General features: G+C 40.7%; 1 protein-coding gene across 6 annotated transcripts in view; it reads left to right on the top strand.

Annotated features, from left to right (window-relative positions):
- The window catches only part of atosb (atos homolog b), a 158,633-nt gene that overhangs the window by 46,370 nt on the left and 92,835 nt on the right, over positions 1–19,428 (top strand). The gene's annotated exons all lie outside the window — the stretch shown is intronic.

The following is a 19,428-nucleotide window of genomic DNA, read 5'->3' as shown; positions in this document are numbered from 1 at the left end:
TCTCTGCGGTCAGTTGTGGGAGAAGTCCTGGTACTTTCCCCTCCCTGCCTGCATTGGAATGAAAGAATTGTAATGTTGCCTTGAGAGTTTCTAATCATTGCTGCATTGGTGACGTTCCTTCCCTAGGCTTTGCAAACAAATCTTTAGGAATGAAATGGACTTGATTGTGGGGTTTTTTTTTCATTTTTGTGGAGGGGTCATTTAAGATTGAGGCTATTCTGGTTTGTAGGTGGCCTCCTAGAAGCACTGGTCACTGAACCTGATCTTGGTTTGAATGCTAGTGAAAAGAAGGTCAGTAAATTCCAAACACAGCATCAAATAATGTATCCAGTGGAGACCTGAGATTTTGGATGCTTGTCGATACTTGTGCTGTGCAGAGAGCTTGTTGTGCTCTCATTTTGTTTCTGCGGGTCTCTCTGATTAAGCAATGATGCTTTTTTTCTTCTGAGACTGGAGATTGTCATTGTGTTCATGGATCTTGCGATTAAAATTTGCAAGAATATGTGTTCTGGAGTGGTAGTATGTATGTTTAGTACAGTACTGCTACATTTAAAGGTAAAATTCCTGCTTTTGTGTCAGGGTTAATTTCAGAAAATCGATCCATCCTGGTGTGTTCATTTAAAAAAAAACAATTATTTAAATACATTTTTTTTTAGAATCACCAATTTAAAAGTAATCAGATGTATTTCCTCTAATAGTTGATCTATTTCAAGAGGTTATCTTTGTGATCCATGTGGGGTCACCTCATGTCATGTCAAATTCTCTTGAATTTCTAGAGTGCATGTGTAGCTTTAATAGTTTATTTGCTTCCTCTTGACGTTTTCATGGCTGCATTTACTCTGAGCCTCTGGCCTTGCACTTCATTTACATTTTTGTTTTATTTGCCAATGAAATCCAATTCCTTGCTTATTAATTGCTTTGAAAAATTACTAAACTGCTGTCTTGACATTCTATGTCATTCCTAGATATGAAGGTATTCTAGTATTTGAATCTCCTAACAGTGAAAGAATAGTAATACATTTAGAAGTGGAGAGAGGGCAGAAATAGGGTATTGAGAGAGTTGAATGCTGGAACTTGAATGGTGAAATGGCCTACTACACCTTTTCTTTGAGTGATAATGCCATGGATTCTCAACTGCTTGTGCTTTCCTTTGGAGTTTTGGGAGCTTGTAGATCTGGGCAATATTGTGGAGGAGGACTTGGCAAGCTAATGGTGCATATCTTGAGGAAATGCATATTACATACCACAGTGTGCCAAAGGTGAATGGTGTGAATGTTTAAAGTAGTATGCCAATTAAATTGGTTGTTTTGATGGTGATACTCAAGCTTATTGAGTGGTTTGGATGCACTCCATCAAGTATCTATTCTTTTAAACTTCTGACTTATGCCAAGATGGCAAGAAGGGTTTATGGCAGTCAGGACACATCAGTTCCCGACTTTGAACAATGCTTATCCTAATATTTTGAAGGAAGATTATTGACCTGAAACATGAACAATTTTTCTTTCCACAGATGCTACTAGACTTAATGAGTGCTTCCAGGATTTTATTTTTAAGTGGTGGGCCTTGTGTTTCAGGCCTGTGTCTCCAGGATATTAGTGGTGAGATTTTGGTTACCGTGATGTCATGGAATGAGGAGGGTTAATTGGATACTTTTAATGTTGATGGTCATTTTCTGTCACTTCTGTGATACTAAATTCAAGCCTGTGAATGTCTTTGGGTCTTGCTGTATACATACAGGAGTATCAGAGGAGTTGGAAATGAAACATAATTCAAACATTTCCCACCTTAAGTTGTAATGAAGCAGCTGAAGCTGAATTAGTCCAGAGAAACTTGTGCTGTGATGTCTGGAGCTGATGTATTGTTCTCAAATACTCGATCTTTTTTTATTTTTTTTTAAATTTTTCACACTATGAACCATACTGACCAAAATACACACAAACATTTCCCTCTTGAATATACACAGTGTCATTTTCTCCCCTTTTCCCTCCCTCCCTTCCCTCCCTCTCCCCACCCACTCAACGTTTACATATATGATACATTAAACAATGTCATCACACAATGAAAATAAACAAGAAATTTGTGTCTTCTACTTTTACATACTGGGTCAGTTCATTTCGTCTTCTTCTCCTTCTGTCATTTTAGGTGGTGGAGGTCCGCGGTAGGACTTCTCTGTTGTGTTCCATGTACGGTTCCCAAATTTGTTCGAATACTGTGATGTTATTTCTTAAATTATATGTTATTTTTTTCCAATGGAATACATTTATTCATTTCCATGTACCATTGCTGTATTCTCAGGCTATCTTCTAATTTCCAGGTTGACATAATACATTTTTTTGCTACAGCTAAGGCTATCATAATAAATCTTTTTTGTGCTCCATCCAAATCGAGTCCAAGTTCTTTACTTCTTATATTACTTAGAAGAAAGATCTCTGGATTTTTTGGTATGTTGCTTTTTTGTGATTTTATTTAATACCTGATTTAGATCTTCCCAAAACTTTTCCACTTTCTCACATGCCCAAATTGCATGTACTGTTGTTCCCGTTTCCTTCTTACAGCATATACTCGATCTTCTTGAAAGCTTTCAGGCTGCTGTGTAAAATTATTTTTTTTCACTGATATCCATGCCTCCAACCCACTGCTGCACATACACAAAGTTGAAAATCACTTGCGTGTCCCATTCACAAAAGCATGCCATATTTAATGCAGTCATCATCAGTCTGCTCGTGATCATCCAGGCAGTTGATCTTGTTGACTGCATTGGCAATAACCCATGTACTGTTCATTTTAGGTTCTGCTGGAACACTTCATTTGAGGACCAAACACGGTCATTACAGCTTTTGTTCAAATAAAGATAAATTAGCTGAATTGCCCAGTGATGGTCTTTCTCTCTGATATTGATGCTTCAGTTGATCTAATGTGGCATGAAACTTGAAATCAGTATGAATTGAGAGGAAAGCTGTCCAGAAACTGCAGCATAAATGTATGTATACTACAATTCTCACCATCTTTTATCATATTCCTGCACTGGCAATCTTTTATCTTCTAGTTACCCACTCCACCCTGTATGACTCACCTAACCCCTTTGTTTTCTTGCCAGTCTTTCCCTTTATTATAACATGGAGCAATACAGCACAAAATATTGTGCTGACCAAAATGAACCTATTCAATGATTAATCTAACTCAACCCTTCCCTCCCTTACCATCTATAATCACTCATTTTTTGGGCCACTGCCTCTGTTTGTCATCTTCCACATGATTTACCAATCCCACATGGGGCTCCTGTTCCACCCTCTTCCTTTTCAGTTATTTTTATTAGAGATATAGCATAATAACAAGCACTTAGCCCACGAGCCTGTGCTACCAAAATCCACTTGATTGATCCATTCGTGTGATCAATTTGGTTTTTTTAACCTGGGAGGAAACTGGAGGACCCAGAAGCAGCTCATGTGGGTACAGGGAGAATGTACAAGGCCATGCAGATTCTGACTCTGGTTGGTAGTGCTGCAATAGTATTGCTTCAACTGTGCAGCCTGTATACTACATTTACTACTCCACAATGTTTTCCCAATTTCAATAAATGGATTCTGCTTGAAAAAACTATTCTTTTTTTTTCCTCACTGATGCTATTAGACCTGCTGAGTTCATTTGGCAGGGTTCATTTATCTTCAGTTCCAGCATCTGCAGTCTCCTGTGTTTCACCAGCTATGTTTTGGTTATTGAATCATTTCAGCTCCAGGAGATTCTCTGCGAGTTCCTTACAGATGTGTTCAAGACCTAGCTCCCTTTGGCTGCTATAAAAATATATTTTTCCTTTTCAGGATATAGTGGATTCCCAAATGATTAATGTCCAACTGTGTGGAAAGGTACGACAAAGCACTATTTACAAATTTGTTGATGACACCAAAATAGTGGGCTGTATAAAAAGGGGTGATAAGCCAGTATACTGAATGGTGTACGAACAGCAACATCTCACTCAATGTCACCAAAACCAAGAAACTGATTGTAGACATGAGAAAGGAAAAAAACAAGAGGTATAATTTCCAGTGATTATTGGAGGTGGGGAGAGTGAACAAATTAAATTCCTGGGAGTTACTATCTTGGAGGGCCTTTCCTGAACTCAACATATTAATCTCATCATGAAGAAAGCATCTCAGCACCTTTACTTCCTCAGGAGCTTGTGGAGGTTTGGTATGACAATGGAAACCTTAGCAAACCTCTGCAGATGTGTAGTGAAAAGTGTGCTGACCAGTTGGCTGGTATGGGGGTGCCAATACCTCTGAGTGGAAAACCTGCTGAAGGTAATGGACACAGCCCAGTTAATCACTGGTAAAACTCTTCCCACCATAGATCAAGTCTATGTGGAAAGCTGCCATCAGAGAGCAGCAGCAGCAATCATTAAGGATCAACATCAACCATCAGAAAAGAGATAGACGTGCCAAAAGACTTGCACCACCTGTTCCAGTTGGTACCCTTCCTCCATCAGGCTCCTCAACCAGTGATGCAATCAGAGACTCCTTTAAGGACTCTTACTTCGCACTGAAAATATACTGTAAATATTTGTGTATAATGCGACCCCCCCCCCATTTTTGAGGGGAAAAATGGGGAAAAATTTTACCCCGTGTATATTGCGACCCACCCACCCGCCCGATTCACAATATCGTCTCTCACAACACTGTGAGAACAATGAGATGTAGCTCATTGTTCAAAGGAAACAACCTGCCATTGTGTGACTGTGGTTAACGCAATGCTATTACAGAGCTAGTGATGTGGGTTCGAATCCAGCTGCTGCCTGTATCTGCGTGGGTTTCCTCTGGGTGCTCCAGTTTCATCCCACCCTTCAAAAAAAGGCTGTAATTTCATTATAGAATTTGGGTGGCACAGGCCCATTGGCCAGAAGTGCCTGTTACTGTTATGTATGTCTAAATTTAAACATTTTTCAGGCTGCAGATGCTGGAAGCAGGAGCAAAAAAAAACCCAAACTTGGGGTATTTAGAGGGTCATACAGTATCTGTGCAGGTGAAGGGATGGTCAACATTTTGAGTTGGGTCTGCATCAGGAGCTTTATAAATGGTCTTGTTTTGATTCTTTCTGAATATTGCTATTCACTGTCCTGAGGTTTTCAAAGATTTTCACTTGCTGTGGGCACAGTTTATGCATCAAATAATGAACTTTATTTGGGGTTGACAAATTGGAGATTCTTCTGAAAGTTGCCTTTTTTTTAAACCTTGGTTATAGACGGTGGGTAGAGAATAGTTAAGCTGTTTTATTTGAAAATTATTTGAATAGTGGAAGTGTTTTCAACACTTTTTTCTCCCAGCAGTGTTTCTACAGGTTAGTATTGTAGCATTACCTAATTTAAAACCATTTCTAACATAAGACCTGCATTAATAAAGCTTTAATTGTCAGCTGCTGTTATGTTTCTGAAGCACCTGACCACAATAACTTGGCGGCACAATGCCTTTTGAAAAGTTGCTCTTGGATACTGAGACTTACAGCATTAAGTTACCAAATCTGAAGAGTAATTCATCACCTTGCAAATTTTGCATGGTCAGAACATTCATTTCATTAGGAGTGTGCATTTCAGCTTTTTTTAGGGTTCTTCTCGAAGACTAGGCAAATAAGTTTCTAATCTGTTTTGCTTTGCATTCTGCTGTGTTTCAATCTGGTTTATTCTTGTGCTTTCTCAGTATGACAGCTATTTGTGGACAAGTTGGGGGGAAAAAAAAACTATATCCTGCAGAGACTACAATAGCTTAATTTCAGTGATTCATAAGTCTGAAACTGTCATCTATGAAGGTCCATTTGAATATTTGGAAATTAATTACCATCATGCAAACTGTGATGCTTGGTGCAAAAAAAATTGCAATTTGATAAAACTTAAATTGCATTTTAAGCACTGAAGACACCATAAACCAGTAGTTTTGGAAACGTGCACCAAACACTGATTTTTTTAAATGTGTTTTTTTTTAGGTTTAAAATGTGTATCAAGTTGAAGTTAATATGATACTTGTTCCTGACTTTTTTTTTGATCTTGTGAAACTAGATCAAGATGTATTACAGAGTAATGGCTTACTTTAGAATTAATATGGAACAGAAATATCTAAACTCATCAAGGAAATAAAATTAGTTACTTCAAAATTAGACATTCTCTCACACTACTGAAGATGTTTGACCTTGTTCATCTACATTTTCCATTTTACTTGCATGGTAACTTTTTAAAAATCAGCAGAGTTGGACTATATTTGGGACATTATTCCATGTACTGGGCCAGAGAAGTCCCAATTATTCCAGGGACCTGTTATTTTTCCAGAACAGATCCCTGTGGAATTCCATTTATCACTGACATCAAGGCAGAATAAGTTCCTGCTATTGCCCTCTCCTTTTTTTGTGTGTATTTTCTTTATAATTTTCTAGACTTGGACTCAGAGTTTTCAACAATATTATTGTCAGTGAATACAATCAACACTGATTACAACTTATTCAAATTCATGCTACAAATGAGACCAAATTTATCCCCATTCCACCCCTGCTCCCATGACATTTAATGTTTAGTCAAAAAAAAACTCACTGGACAATAGAAACATTCATCACAATGGAATAAATCAAGGTTTGATACAATATGGCGGCCCGAGTCCAGGCCGATTTCCTGACTTTACCCGACTGGAATGAAACAATAACTGACGAGGAAACCAGGAAGGCAGAGCAGCGAGGCACAGGAGTCCTCCCTACCACCATGCTCCTATAAAGTTTAGATATGGTTGCCAAATCTTTTGGAAAGTACCATACCTTCCCCTTAAGTTGCATGTGATTTTCTCCAGGAGAATACAGCCTTGCTCCATAGCACAATGCTCAAACAGGAGTCGGACTTCCAGGTAACTGCTATGCATTTCCTGGCCACAACCAATACAATCATTACAAATTGAATTTGGACAGCTTCATATTAAGTCTTAGGTCCATTATATTACCCAACAGAAACAACTCCAGGTTCCGTAGGAATTCCTTACCTATAATATTCCCTAAGAATTCGCCTCGTTCTGCCTGAAAGGGCCTTGCCTTTGTACATATCCAGGTTACGTGCACAAAGGTCCCTATCTCAGTGCTGCATATAAAACATTGGTCTGATATTCCTGGCTTCGATCTATTGATCTTTTATGGCGTAAGGTAAGGTGATGCAAAAAATTGTATTGCACCAGCCTATTACCATGCATTGATAATTGCATCATTCATCATTTGTTATTTCTAGGTCTGGCTCCAATTTCTGCCTTAATTTATGAAGGCTTTGTTTCGGTCCTTCTGCTTTGAGGAGGAAGTGCATTATTGAAATGAATTTCCATGTGTTCCCCTTCAAATCATGGTCTCTATGTCACTGCACTTTGGTCGGGCCATGGTTGGATCTAATTTGTCTTGTAGAAAAGATCTTGTCTGAAGATAGCAGTAGAATATCCTATTTGATGAATCATATTTCTAAGTTTTTTCAAATGACATTAGCTGCCCTGCTCATAACAGTACTCTATAAACCTGAAACTGTTCTGATGCCAGGATCTTGTTACCTACTGTTAAGGGTATTAATCAACTTGGAGTCGGGTGTTTTTGGGGATAGCCCCACTTTTATTCCTAAATATTGGTTAATGTTATTCCAAATACAAATCATTTGCTTAAATATGGGGCTGTCAGTTTTCTCGGATAGCAATCAAGCATCCCATTTATAAATAAAATCCTCTGCCATCTTCTCGCCCACCAAGTGTAGACCAGTTTGTACCCAGGATGGCACCCCCCCACCTTCAAAGAGTGAGGAGATGTATTATTGGGCAGCCCAGTTAAGATACTTTTTTGTCCTGCATCTGTAAACCACCCAGTCTGTAATCCCAGGTCAATTTCTCCATGGAGACCCTAGCTACTTTCCTGTTCCATAAAAAAAGTTCTTAACCCTGAATGCAGGTTCTGGGAAAATAAAACCCTAGGACAGTGACTGGAAGAGATACCGAAGCCTTGGCAGCACATTCATTTTAATATAGTTCACCTGCCCACTAGTGTAATGGGCAGGGACAGTCACCTGTTCAGGACCTCCTTGATCTTTCCCAGCAAGGGGGTATACTTTAACTTGTACAAATTATTTAACTCCTAGGTATTTGATCCCATTTAGCGCCCACTTTAAGTAACAGTTCTCTTGACACTGACTATAGTCCCCTCCCATAAGTGGCATAATTTCACTCTTGTCCCAATTGATTTTGTACTCAGAAAAATCTTCCCACAGTTCTCCAGGTTAGAGTGCAATTTTTGACAGTGATTTTATTGGGTCTATCAGATATACCAATACATCATCAGCAAATAGGTTGATTTTGTGTTCTTCCTGGCCTACTTTATAGCCCTTGATGTCTGGATCCTGAAGAATGGCCTCAGCCAATGGTTCCATAGCCAGTGTGAACAGAGCTGGAGATGATGAACACCCCTGCCTATTAGACCTTGTCACTGGGAAGGATAAAGAAATTTGCCCATTGGTCACAACTTTTGCCTTGGGAGTGTGATATAGCACCTGTATCCAATTAATAAAAGTTGGCCCTAGCCCCAATTTCTCCAGCACTTTAAATAAAAAGTCCTATTACAGTCTGTCAAATGCCTTCTCTGCACCCAAGGCCACAGCAAGACCCCTCTCGTTTCTGGTTTGTGCCAGGTGCAATGCACTCAACAGTCTACTGATGTTATCTGCTGCCTGTTTTTTTTGGTATAAGCCTACTTGATCTTTAGTTACTAGCTTTGGCAAATGCTTCACCAATCTATTCTCCAGGGCTTTGGCAATTATCATAGTCTGTGTTTAATAATGAAATTGGCCTATAAGAAGATGGTGACAATGGATCTTTGTCTTTCTTAGGGTTGTCATAATAATTGCCATTGAAAAAGATTCTGGGAGTGTGAGTCTCCATTGCCTAACCCACCACACCATATAAAGAAGCATCAGTAAATCTTTGAATTCCTTATGGAACTTAGATGGAAACCTCTCCTCCCCTAGAGACTTGTTAGTTTGCAATGAGTTCAGTGCCTTGTCTGTTTTGTATTTTGTGAAGGGACCATCCAAATCTTCCTGCTCTTCTAAATCCAAATTTGGCAACTCTATCTTGGACAAGAACTCTACTCTCTCCTTTCTGCAAGCAAGTCAATTCTGAATCCACACAGTTCCATGGATCTCATGACTTTCTGAATGTGTCTACCATGGGAGACCTTGTCAAATGCCTTGGTAAAATCCATATGCACCAAATCCTCTGCCTTCAATTTCTTTTGGTACTTCCTCAAAAAAAAACTCAATTCAGCCTGAGGCATGACCTACCCCTTATAAATCTATGCTGACTCTTCTCTAAATGCTCATATATCCTGTTCCGAGGTATTATAGTTTTCCCACCACTGATGTAAAACTCACTAGTCTATCCTGCAGAGGCTACTGCAGTGAATCCTCCAGGATTCACCCAATGACCTTTTTCAAACAGCAGGTTGACATTTGCCATTCTTCAATACTTCAAACCTCCTCCACCACCACCACCCCCTCTCCCCCTCTTTGTGATCAGGGAGGATGCAAAGATCATTACCAATCCCCCAGCAATCTTTTCACTCTTTTCCATTAGCAACCTGGGATATATCTTGTTTGATCCTGGGGACTTAATCTTCCTGTTTTTAAGATCCAGCACTTCCTTTTTCTCAATTTCATCATGCGCCAGCACATATGCTTGTTCTATACTGGCCTCACCTTGACTTGGGTGAACACTGAAGGAATGTATTTACTTAAGACCTCCTGTAGTAGACTTCAACAGGGATTTTATCTGAAGGTTGCACCTGGCAGTTGGAGTCAGGTGACTTGGGCAATTGGATTTGAAAAGCTCAGATCAGCAGGAAGCTGATTGGGCAATGGACATCAAGTGATTGAGGGAACTTGTGACACAGGGTGGTATTGATTCACTTCAACTCTGCAGTCTAGAGAGATGGTACTTTTTAACTATAGTTCCACACAATGCATGCAGCAGTGAGTAGGAAATTTGCAACTAACCAATTTTTTCTTCTTCCAATCCTTCAGCAGGCCTTCCTTCGCTCTCTCATCCTCTGTTCTTTGCGAGCATAGAATGCCTTAGCATTTTCCTTTATCTTACTTGCCATGGCCTTCTCATGCCCTTTTGAGGCTCTCCAGTCCTTTAAGTTACTTCCTGGCTACCATAATTTTTATGAGCCTTTCCTACCTTTTGTTTCCTAAACATTCTGTATGCTTCCTTCTGTCTCACCTCTTTGTCAAACATGGTTCCATTTTCATACTATTTTTTTCCTGTCTCAATGGGACAGATCTATCCAGAACCCCCACCCCTGGGCAAGTGGTCCCTTAACATCCTCCACACTACTTCTGTACTTTTCCTATGAATATCTGTTCCTAACTTAGTCTCTCCAGTTCCTGCCTCATCCCATTATAGTTGGTTTTTCCCCAATTAAACATTTTTACCATTTTTGTCTACAATCCTAGCTCATTGCTATGCTAAAAGTCGGACTTGTGATCGCAGAAATGCTTCCCCCACTGAGATGTCTGTCACTGGACCTATTTGTTGTCCAGTACTAGGTCTAATGTGGCACCTTGTCTAGTTGGCTTGTCCACATGTTGTCAGGAAACCTTCCTGAACACACCTAACAAATATTGACCCATATATCCCTCTTGCAGTAAGCAGGTGCCAGTCAATATTTGGAAGTTGAAATCGCCCATAACGATAACCCTGTATTTCTGCACCAGTGCAAAATCTGGCTATGTATTTTCTCCTCAGTAACCGGAGGGCTATTTAGGGGCCAACAGACTACTTCCAACACAGTGAAGGCTCCTTTCTGACTTCCAGCCACACTGATGCTGGACAATCCCTCCACCATGTTCTCCCTTTCTGCAGTTCTGATGTTGTCCCTGATTGGTTGTGCTACTCTTTAATTTATTCCCCCCCCCCCCCCAACGTTCCAACTTTTCCCTTTTAAAACCGCTAAACACCAGTACCTGCGTTAGCCAATCCTGTCCTCACTCAGCCAAGTTTCTGTCACAGCCACATCGTAATTCCAAATATTAAAAGTCACCTCCTTTATTCCTAATACTACATGCATTGAAATAAACACATTTCACACTTCAACTGACTACATTTACAGAATGCTGCGTCTACTCCCTGTCCTTCCTCACAAATTAATTACACAAATGCATCAACCTTTCCACCATTTGCTTTATTCTCTGCCCTCTTATTGGTTCCCACACCCCCTGCCAAACTAGTTTAAACCCTCTCCAACAGCTCCAGCAAACTTGGCTGCCAGGATATTTGTTCCTCTTTGGTTCAGGTGCAACATGTCCTTTTTGTACAGGTCAAACCTCCCTTAGAAGAGATCCTAATGATCCACAAATCTGAACACGTGTACCAACTCTCAGCCATTCATTCATTTGCCATAACTTTCTATTCTTGCTTTCACTGGTGCGTGGCATAGGCAGCAATCCAGAGATTGGGAATGTTGTGGACTCGATTAGAGACGTTCTTGGCACTTGGGAGGGAACATACCATCTGGGAGTCTCCATCTTGTGCACAGAACTGTTTATGGAAACATTTGTTTATAGTACTGTATTAGTAATCTTGGTTGGCAATGTGATTGAATCAAATTATCTGCATAACTCAAGTTACCATGTTTAAAATCAATGAATATAAATTTATTGTAAGTCAAAGGTCTTTGCATTCAGTTCAGATTACAATATTTCAAGATGAGAAAGTTTGCACTTTGGACTTTTTGAATTTAAATGCATTTTTTTTTATGGATGTTGTTCATTTGAATAATTTGTATTGCTTTTAAGAATGGATTTCAAATTGGTACATATTCTGAACAGACAGCATGATTTTATTTACTGGAATTCTTGTTCTCATAGCTTATTGAACAGAAATACTAGCTTTGTTTTCATTTCCATAGATACTAACTGATTTGAGTATTCTGTTTTCAAGTTTCATTTGTTATCTTTTTTGCACCATGAATACTCCAAATGGTATTGGTTACTTCAAAGGATACAGAAATTATTCAAATTGTTTTTGCTCTGTGACAGATTGTTATATTTTATATTATATATAGATATGTTTTAAAGGAGATAAATTGTGGGGTTTTTTTAAGTGTAGGTCACAAACACTTCACAACACAGACCTCATTTAAAATGCCAGAGCTCTGCTTAAGCCAGACAATCAAGGCTCCCAATGTCTTTGTAAAGACAATGGAAACTGCTTTGCTGAAGGACTTCATAAGTAGGTGTTAATTGGACATACTGTGGAGTAATGGATTATTGTTTTGGAAACCAACAGATGAATGGATTTGGAAGATTGGTTCCGGTGCTGCAGTCTGTCTGAATGTAGTTTGCTGTTCTAAGAGGGTCATGTGGTTTTCTCAGAGAGAGAGAGAATTCAGTTCTACAGTTCAGCAGCAGCAGCTGGGACTAGAACGTGACAAGCTGGCAAACTTGTGGAAAAACCCCATTTTGAAGACAGGTTGCGAGTTCTTAGTTCTGCCTGGTCAAAGCCCTTGTGGTCTATACAAGAGGAGGTGACTGGCTGTATAATGTTTCACTTGAAATAAGGGAAACAAAAAGGAACTCTGTGGGGACCTGAAAGAGAGGTTATCGTCAAGAAAACCCGGATGGGGCAAGTTTCTTCAGCAAGACCGTGAAGTAGCCGATTGGAAGGAATTAGTTTGTGTCCAACGAGCAACAAATCTCTCTCTGAACACCAACAAGAAACTTCCTGAGCAGTAACCATTTACCTTTCAAGCTCCAAAGCCTGGTGAACTTTATAAATGTTAAATTCTGTGCACAGTATAAGAATTGCCTGCAAACAGAGAACTTGGAGAAGTGAGATTGGACTGTGAATCAAAGAACTTTTCTAAACTTGCACACACATTACATATATGTGCGCTTAGAATTAGGAGGGGGTTAAGTTAATATTAATAAGTTAAAGTTTGATCCTGTTTTTATGTTTAAAGAAAATTAAAATAATTTTTGTTTAAGTAACCATTTGTCTTCATGAATTTCTATTGCTGCTGGGTTTTGGGGTCCTCTGGGCCCATCACAGCTGCAAAGCAATAAGAGTTGACAGGAGGATGATAAAAATAAAAGGAATGAAGAAATTTAATTTGTCCGTAATAGTTGTATGTAATTGACCTGGTGCAATTAGAAACAAGTTATTGATGACCATGAAGCATCACAACTTTCCCTATTGGTTCCCTCATGTTCTTCAGAAAAAGAAATTCAATTTATTTACCTTGATTGACCTTTAAACAGATTTGCAACTGGTCAACTATCAGTAGCCTCTGAAATCACAATATTCTCAGGAACAATTGGCCAACAAAACCCACAACCCAAGAATGAATAAAACCTGGAATCAAACAGTACATATTTTGTTGCTGCTGTCCATGGAGTATCTAGAATCCAGCATTAACATTGACTTCTCTGCTTACTGCTAAACTTGTCTTTTCTTTCCCCACCCCGTTCTAGTGTTTCAAGTTCAGCCCTCCCTTCCCCTTCTATCCACCCAGCCATCCCTCCTCTCCAATCATTGCTGTTCCCTCCCTCCCTTCTTCACATAACATCTCCTGCCGTTGCCACTTCCCCACCCCGTTATCCTTTTGTTCAGATGCCTACTGACATTCTCTCATACTTTGATAAAGGGCTCTAGTCTGAAATGTCGGTTATGTATTTTTACCTTCGCTACATAAAGAATACTGACCTGCTGAGTTTCTCCAGGATTTTGGTTTTACTTCTACCATGGTGTCTACAGATTTACATAATTTGCTATGGAGTATCTGGAAAGTGAGATAGTTGTGTTTTAGATCAATTCTCTCAGATTAGAACATTAGTTGTCCAAATTTAAATATTTTTCAAAATCCTTGCTGATGTGGTGAATCCCAGCATTTTCTGTTTCTTAAAGTCTTATCTATTTCTAGATCTAGGTGTTTTTGTATGAGAATAGATTGGCAAAATTGTCTGAAATATTCCAGTGCCATTTATAAGATTTGTATCTGACAATTTAAATATTTCAAGGCCATTTGTGTTTTGACTTGAATCGAGAACAACACCAGATACTAAAATGTTATATTTTATGTTGATCTCCTTGCATAAGAATCGAAATTCCAAATATAAATGCATTTATTTTTCTGAGCATACAAATCAAAACAATTTTTCACAATTTTGAATATTATTTTCTAAGTATAGAAAACAACTTTGCATTTGCAATATTACATGCAGGCACCAAAGGAATTGTTTATATTTCTATAATGGTGAAAAGATGCATATTTGCAAGACATTAATTTACAGCATAGAAAAGATCAATTTGTCTGCAGGACACACAAAGCTGAATCTACTTTTCAGCTCCTTGTCTGTATTCTTGAGGTCTTTGTGGGTGGGGTGGGGGGGGGGGGGGGGAACAAAGCTGGAAACAGTCAGCAGGTTGAGCAGTATCCTTTATATAGCAAAGGTAAGAATACATAACTGATGTTCATCAAGGCTCTAGCCTGAAACATCAGTTATGTATTTTTACCTTTGCTGTATAAAGGATGCTGCTCGACCTGCTGACTGTCTCCAGCTTTTTTTTTAAACTTCAGATTTTTGTGTTTTAGTTCTTGAGATCTATATTCGGATGCTCACCGGGTTACTTTTAAATAGGAGAGGGGTTTCTGTGATTATTGGACAACATGATGAATACCTGCACATTGTTTTATGGTAGGGTGCACTTCCCTCTGTTAACCCTTAATTAAAACCTCTATAATAAAGGAAATAGGAAATGTTGATTGCATCAAATGTTTCATCTTGATTGGCCCTTTGACTTTTGAAATGATGGTCAAATTGTCAGATGTTGATTATATTTGATTAGTCAGAAAATTCCTAAATGCTGATTTCCTAAAATCACTGATTTCCAATTAGAGGATTGAGGGAACATCTTTAACAAAACCTGATGCATTTTTTTTGCACGTGTTACACAACTGAATGCACCCAGAGACAAGTGAGGAGTACAAACACGCTTTTAATAGCTTACAATCAATGGTCAGTAGGCACAATAGTTCTCAGGTGAATGAGGTAAGGCAGGAAAACCGGGTTTATATTGTGGTAGATGAGGGTGGAGCCAGGGGAGGAGCCAGCCATCTGAACAATACATAGACAGTGAATTCCAGTTCACTGCATTCACCTCTTCCTTCAGAATTGGGTGAAAACAGACCTTTTTTTTATAAAAAAACCTAATTCTTTACAAATATATACTTTGAGCTTCCTGGACCCCCCTGTGGTACAGGGTCACTGGGTCTCGAGGGCTCTGGCTTAGGTCAGTAAGTGAATTGGTCCACTTCCCGAGCAGTGTCCTCTGGGACCCTGAGTGGGATACTCAGTAGTTCTTGGCACACTTCAGGCATCGGACTCTCAGTTTTGGCAAGTAGCAGGTCTCTGATTGAGATGGTGTCCTCTCTGCTTTCAGGGTATGCCACATGGGCATTCGTTGGGTCGGTGTGCAGCAGGTACACCCACTCAGTTATGGGGTATGTCTTGTTCCTTCTCACATGCTTTATCAGTAGTTCTGGCTGCGATGCCATCAGCCAAGCTGGGAGAGTAGTCCCAGATGAGGATTTCCTCCGGAATGTAAACATGAGCTTGTGAGAAGTTGCGTTGTTCGCTGTGCAGAGAAACTACTTTATGGAGTGGAGCACTGTGGGTAGGACTTCTTGCCTATTTGGTTCGGCTGGGAGTCGGAGGAGGAGCTTGGAGAGAGTCGGGCTGTGAGTCAGAGGAGGAGGAGCTTCCTGAAAGTGAGTCAGAGGAGGAGGAGCTTACTGAAAGTGAGGAGAAGGTAAGCTATTAAAGTCGGGTGCTTACCGGGGCTTGGGCCGACTTGGTTTGGCTGGGAGTCGGAGGAGGAGCTTGGAGAGAGTCGGGCTGTGAGTCAGAGGAGGAGGAGCTTGCTAAAAGTGACAGGGTTAATTGGTCAAGGGGCCAATAAAAGGAGTGAAAGGGGAGGGAGCGGCCAGCGAGGAGTGGCTCTGTGAGTGAATGGAGCAGTGAAGGAGTGAGACTTCCTGGCTTTGGCTTATCAGGCTTCGGCGAAAGCAGGCAAGGAGAAAAGGTAAGCTGAGTTATTTGCCTTCGTGTTCAGAGTCATGCCAATAGGGTTAGTGCTCTGTACTGGGTGTCAGATGTGGGAACAATGGGTGACCTCCACCCTCCCAAATGGCCACATCTGCACCAGGTGTACTGAGATGCAGTTACTAAGGGAGCGAATTAGGGATATGGAGTTGCAGGTTGATGACCTGTGGCTTGTAAGGGAGAGTGAGGAGTTAATCGACTCAACTTTCAGGGCGATAAATACTCCAGAACCCCTGTCAGGTAAGTGGGAAACCGTCGGGGGGGGAAGAAAAAAGCGAGAAAAACGGAGAGCACACCAGTGACTATCCCACTCAGCAACAGTTATGTTGTGTTGGATTCTGTTGAGGGAGATGACTGGACAGAAGATGGCCATGGGCACCAGGTCAATGGCAATGAGCCTGGCAGAGTGGTGCAAAAGAAAAGGAAAAGGAGAAATGCAGTAGTTATTGGGGACTCTTATTGTCAGGGGTACGGACAGGAGGTTCTGTGAGCCAGATAAGTATACCCACATGGTGTGCTGCCTCCCTGGTGCAAGAGTACGAGATATCACAAATCGGGTCCAAAATATTTTGAGAGGAGAGGGAGAGCAGCCTGATGTCTTTGTACATGTGGGTACAAACGACATTGACAAGAAAAGGGAGGAGGTCATGAAAAGGGATTACAGTGAGCTGGGACGAAAGCTGAATGACAGGAACGCTAGGCTGGTGATCTCGGGATAACTACCTGTTCCAAATGCAAGTGATGAAAAGAATGTAAGGATAAGGAAAATGAACATGTGGCTGAAGTGCTGGTGTACAAGGCAAGGATTTGGCTTCTTGGATCATTGGGATCTATTTTGGGAAAGGCATGATCTTTACAAGAGGGATGGGTTGCACCTAAATCCAAAAGGTGTCAACATTTTGGCAAGTATGTTTGGTACAGCAGTGGGGCAAGGTTTAAACTAATTTGGCAGGGGTATGGGAACCAGAGTGAGAGGAAAAAGGGTAGGGAAGATAAAGTAATGGGCAGGAAAAGTAAAATAGGAAAAGTAATGTTGGGAGGAGAAAGTAAAAAAATCAGATTGAGTTCTTTGAGGGGGTTACAAAAAAGGTTGATGAAGGGAAAGCTGTGGATGTTGTCTATTTGGACTTTAGTAAAGCTTTTGACAAAGTTCCCCACAGGAGGTTAGGAAAAAAGGTGGAGGCATTAGGTATAAATAAGGAGGTAGTGAAATGGATTCAGCAGTGGTTGGATGGAAGGTGTCAGAGAGTAGTGGTAGAAAATTGTTTGTCCAATTGGAGGCCGGTGACTAGTGGAGTTCCTCAGGGTTCAGTCCTGGGTCCACTATTATTTGTTATATATATTAACGATCTGGATGTAGGGGTAGAAAATTGGATAAGCAAGTTTGCGGATGACACAAAGATTGGTGGTGTTGTGGACAGTGAGGTAGATTACCGTAGATTAAAAGGTGATTTAGGAAGGCTGGAGGTGTGGGCTGAGAAATGGCTGATGGAATTGAATACAGATAAATGAGAGGTGCTGCATTTTGGAAAGGCAAATTTAAATAGGTCATATACATTGAATGGTAGACAATTGAGGAGTGCAGAGCAACAAAGGGATTTAGGAGTTATGGTAAATAGTACCCTCAAGGCTGATACTCGGGTAGATGGTGTGGTGAAGAAGGCATTTGGAATGTTGGCCTTCATAAATCGGAATATTGAATTCAAGAGTAGGGAGGTTATGATGAAATTGTACAAGGCATTGGTGAGGCCAAATTTGGAGTACTGTGTACAGTTTTGGTACAGTTTAGGAAAGATATAAACAAAATAGAGAGAGTGCAGAGAAGGTTCACGAGAATGTTGACAGGATTTCAGGGTCTGAGTTACAGGGAAAGGTTGTGCAGACTGGGGCTTTTTTCTCTGGAGCGTAGAAGATTGAGAGGGGACTTGATAGAGGTGTTTAAGATTTTAAAAGGGACAAACAGAGTAAATGTGGATAGGCTTTTTCAATTAAGAAAGGGGGAGATTCAAACTAGAGGACATGGTTTAAGATTGAAGGGGGAAAATTATAAGGGGAACATGAGGGGAAATTTCCTTACGCAGAGGGTGGTGGCGATGTGGAATGAGCTTCCGGCAGACGTGGTCGAGGTGGGATCATTGGTTACATTTAAGGAAAGACTGGATCGTTACATGGATAGGAGGGGACTAGAGGGGCATGGACCGGGTGCTGGTCAGTGGGACTAGGAGGGTGGGGATTTGCTACGGCATGGACTAGTAGGGCCGAACTGGCCTGTTCTGTGCTGTAAGTGGTTATATGGTTATATTATTTAAAGGGTGAAAAACTACAGCATGCTGTTGTGCAGAGGGACTTGGGAGTGCTTTGTGCATGAATCGCAAAAAGTTAGGGTGCAGGTGCAACAGGTTATTAAGAAGCCAAATGGAATGTTGGCCTTCATCGCTAGAGGAATTGAATTCAGGAGTAGGGAGGTAATGTTGCAACTGTATAAGGTACTGGTGAGACCGCACCTGGAGTACTGTGTCCAGTTCTGGTCTCCATATTTGAGGAAGGATATACTGGCTTTGGAGACAGTCCAGAGGAGGTTTACTAGGTTGATCCCTTGGATGAAGGGGATGAATTATGATGAAAGATTAAATCGTCTAGGATTGTATTCACTCGAGTTCAGAAGAATGAGAGGAGATCTTATAGAAACATATAGGATTATGAAGGGTATGGATAGGATAGATGTAGGAAGGTTTTTTGAGCTGGCCGGGGAAACTAAAACAAGAGGACACAGTCTCAAGATTCGGGGGAGTAGATTTAGGACAGAGATGAGGAAAAATAGTTTTTCCCAATGACAGTCGTTCAAATAAGCAGGTTGCCTTTTTCAGGTGTGCTTTGTCAGGGAGGTAGAAATGCGGCTTGCACTCCGCTCAGATCTGGCAGCACCTGGTCATTTCCTTGATGTCCTCAATGGAGTAGGGCAGGTTGCGTGCCTTGACGAAATGAGCCCTACAAGTGAGGCCTGGGTGGCAAAGCTCAGCGTGCAGTGACTCTATCTGCCAGGTGTGTGCAGAGCCACAGCTTCCTCTTGACAGGGCATCTGGAGGTTCATTGAATGTACCTGGCCTGTATGCTATGTCGTAATTGTAGATGGAGAGTTCGATCGTCCACCTAGCGATCTTCTCATTCTTTGTTTTGCCCCTTTTTGCATTATAAAACATTGTCACCAATCGCTGCTCACTGAGCAGCGATTTCTGCCGGCCAGATCTCCAGTGTCTGATGGCCTTTACAATGGCTTGGACCTC

Source organism: Narcine bancroftii, chromosome 3, assembly GCF_036971445.1.
Source record: "Narcine bancroftii isolate sNarBan1 chromosome 3, sNarBan1.hap1, whole genome shotgun sequence".
NCBI lineage: Eukaryota > Metazoa > Chordata > Chondrichthyes > Torpediniformes > Narcinidae > Narcine > Narcine bancroftii.
This window is presented reverse-complemented; position numbering and strand designations above follow the sequence as displayed.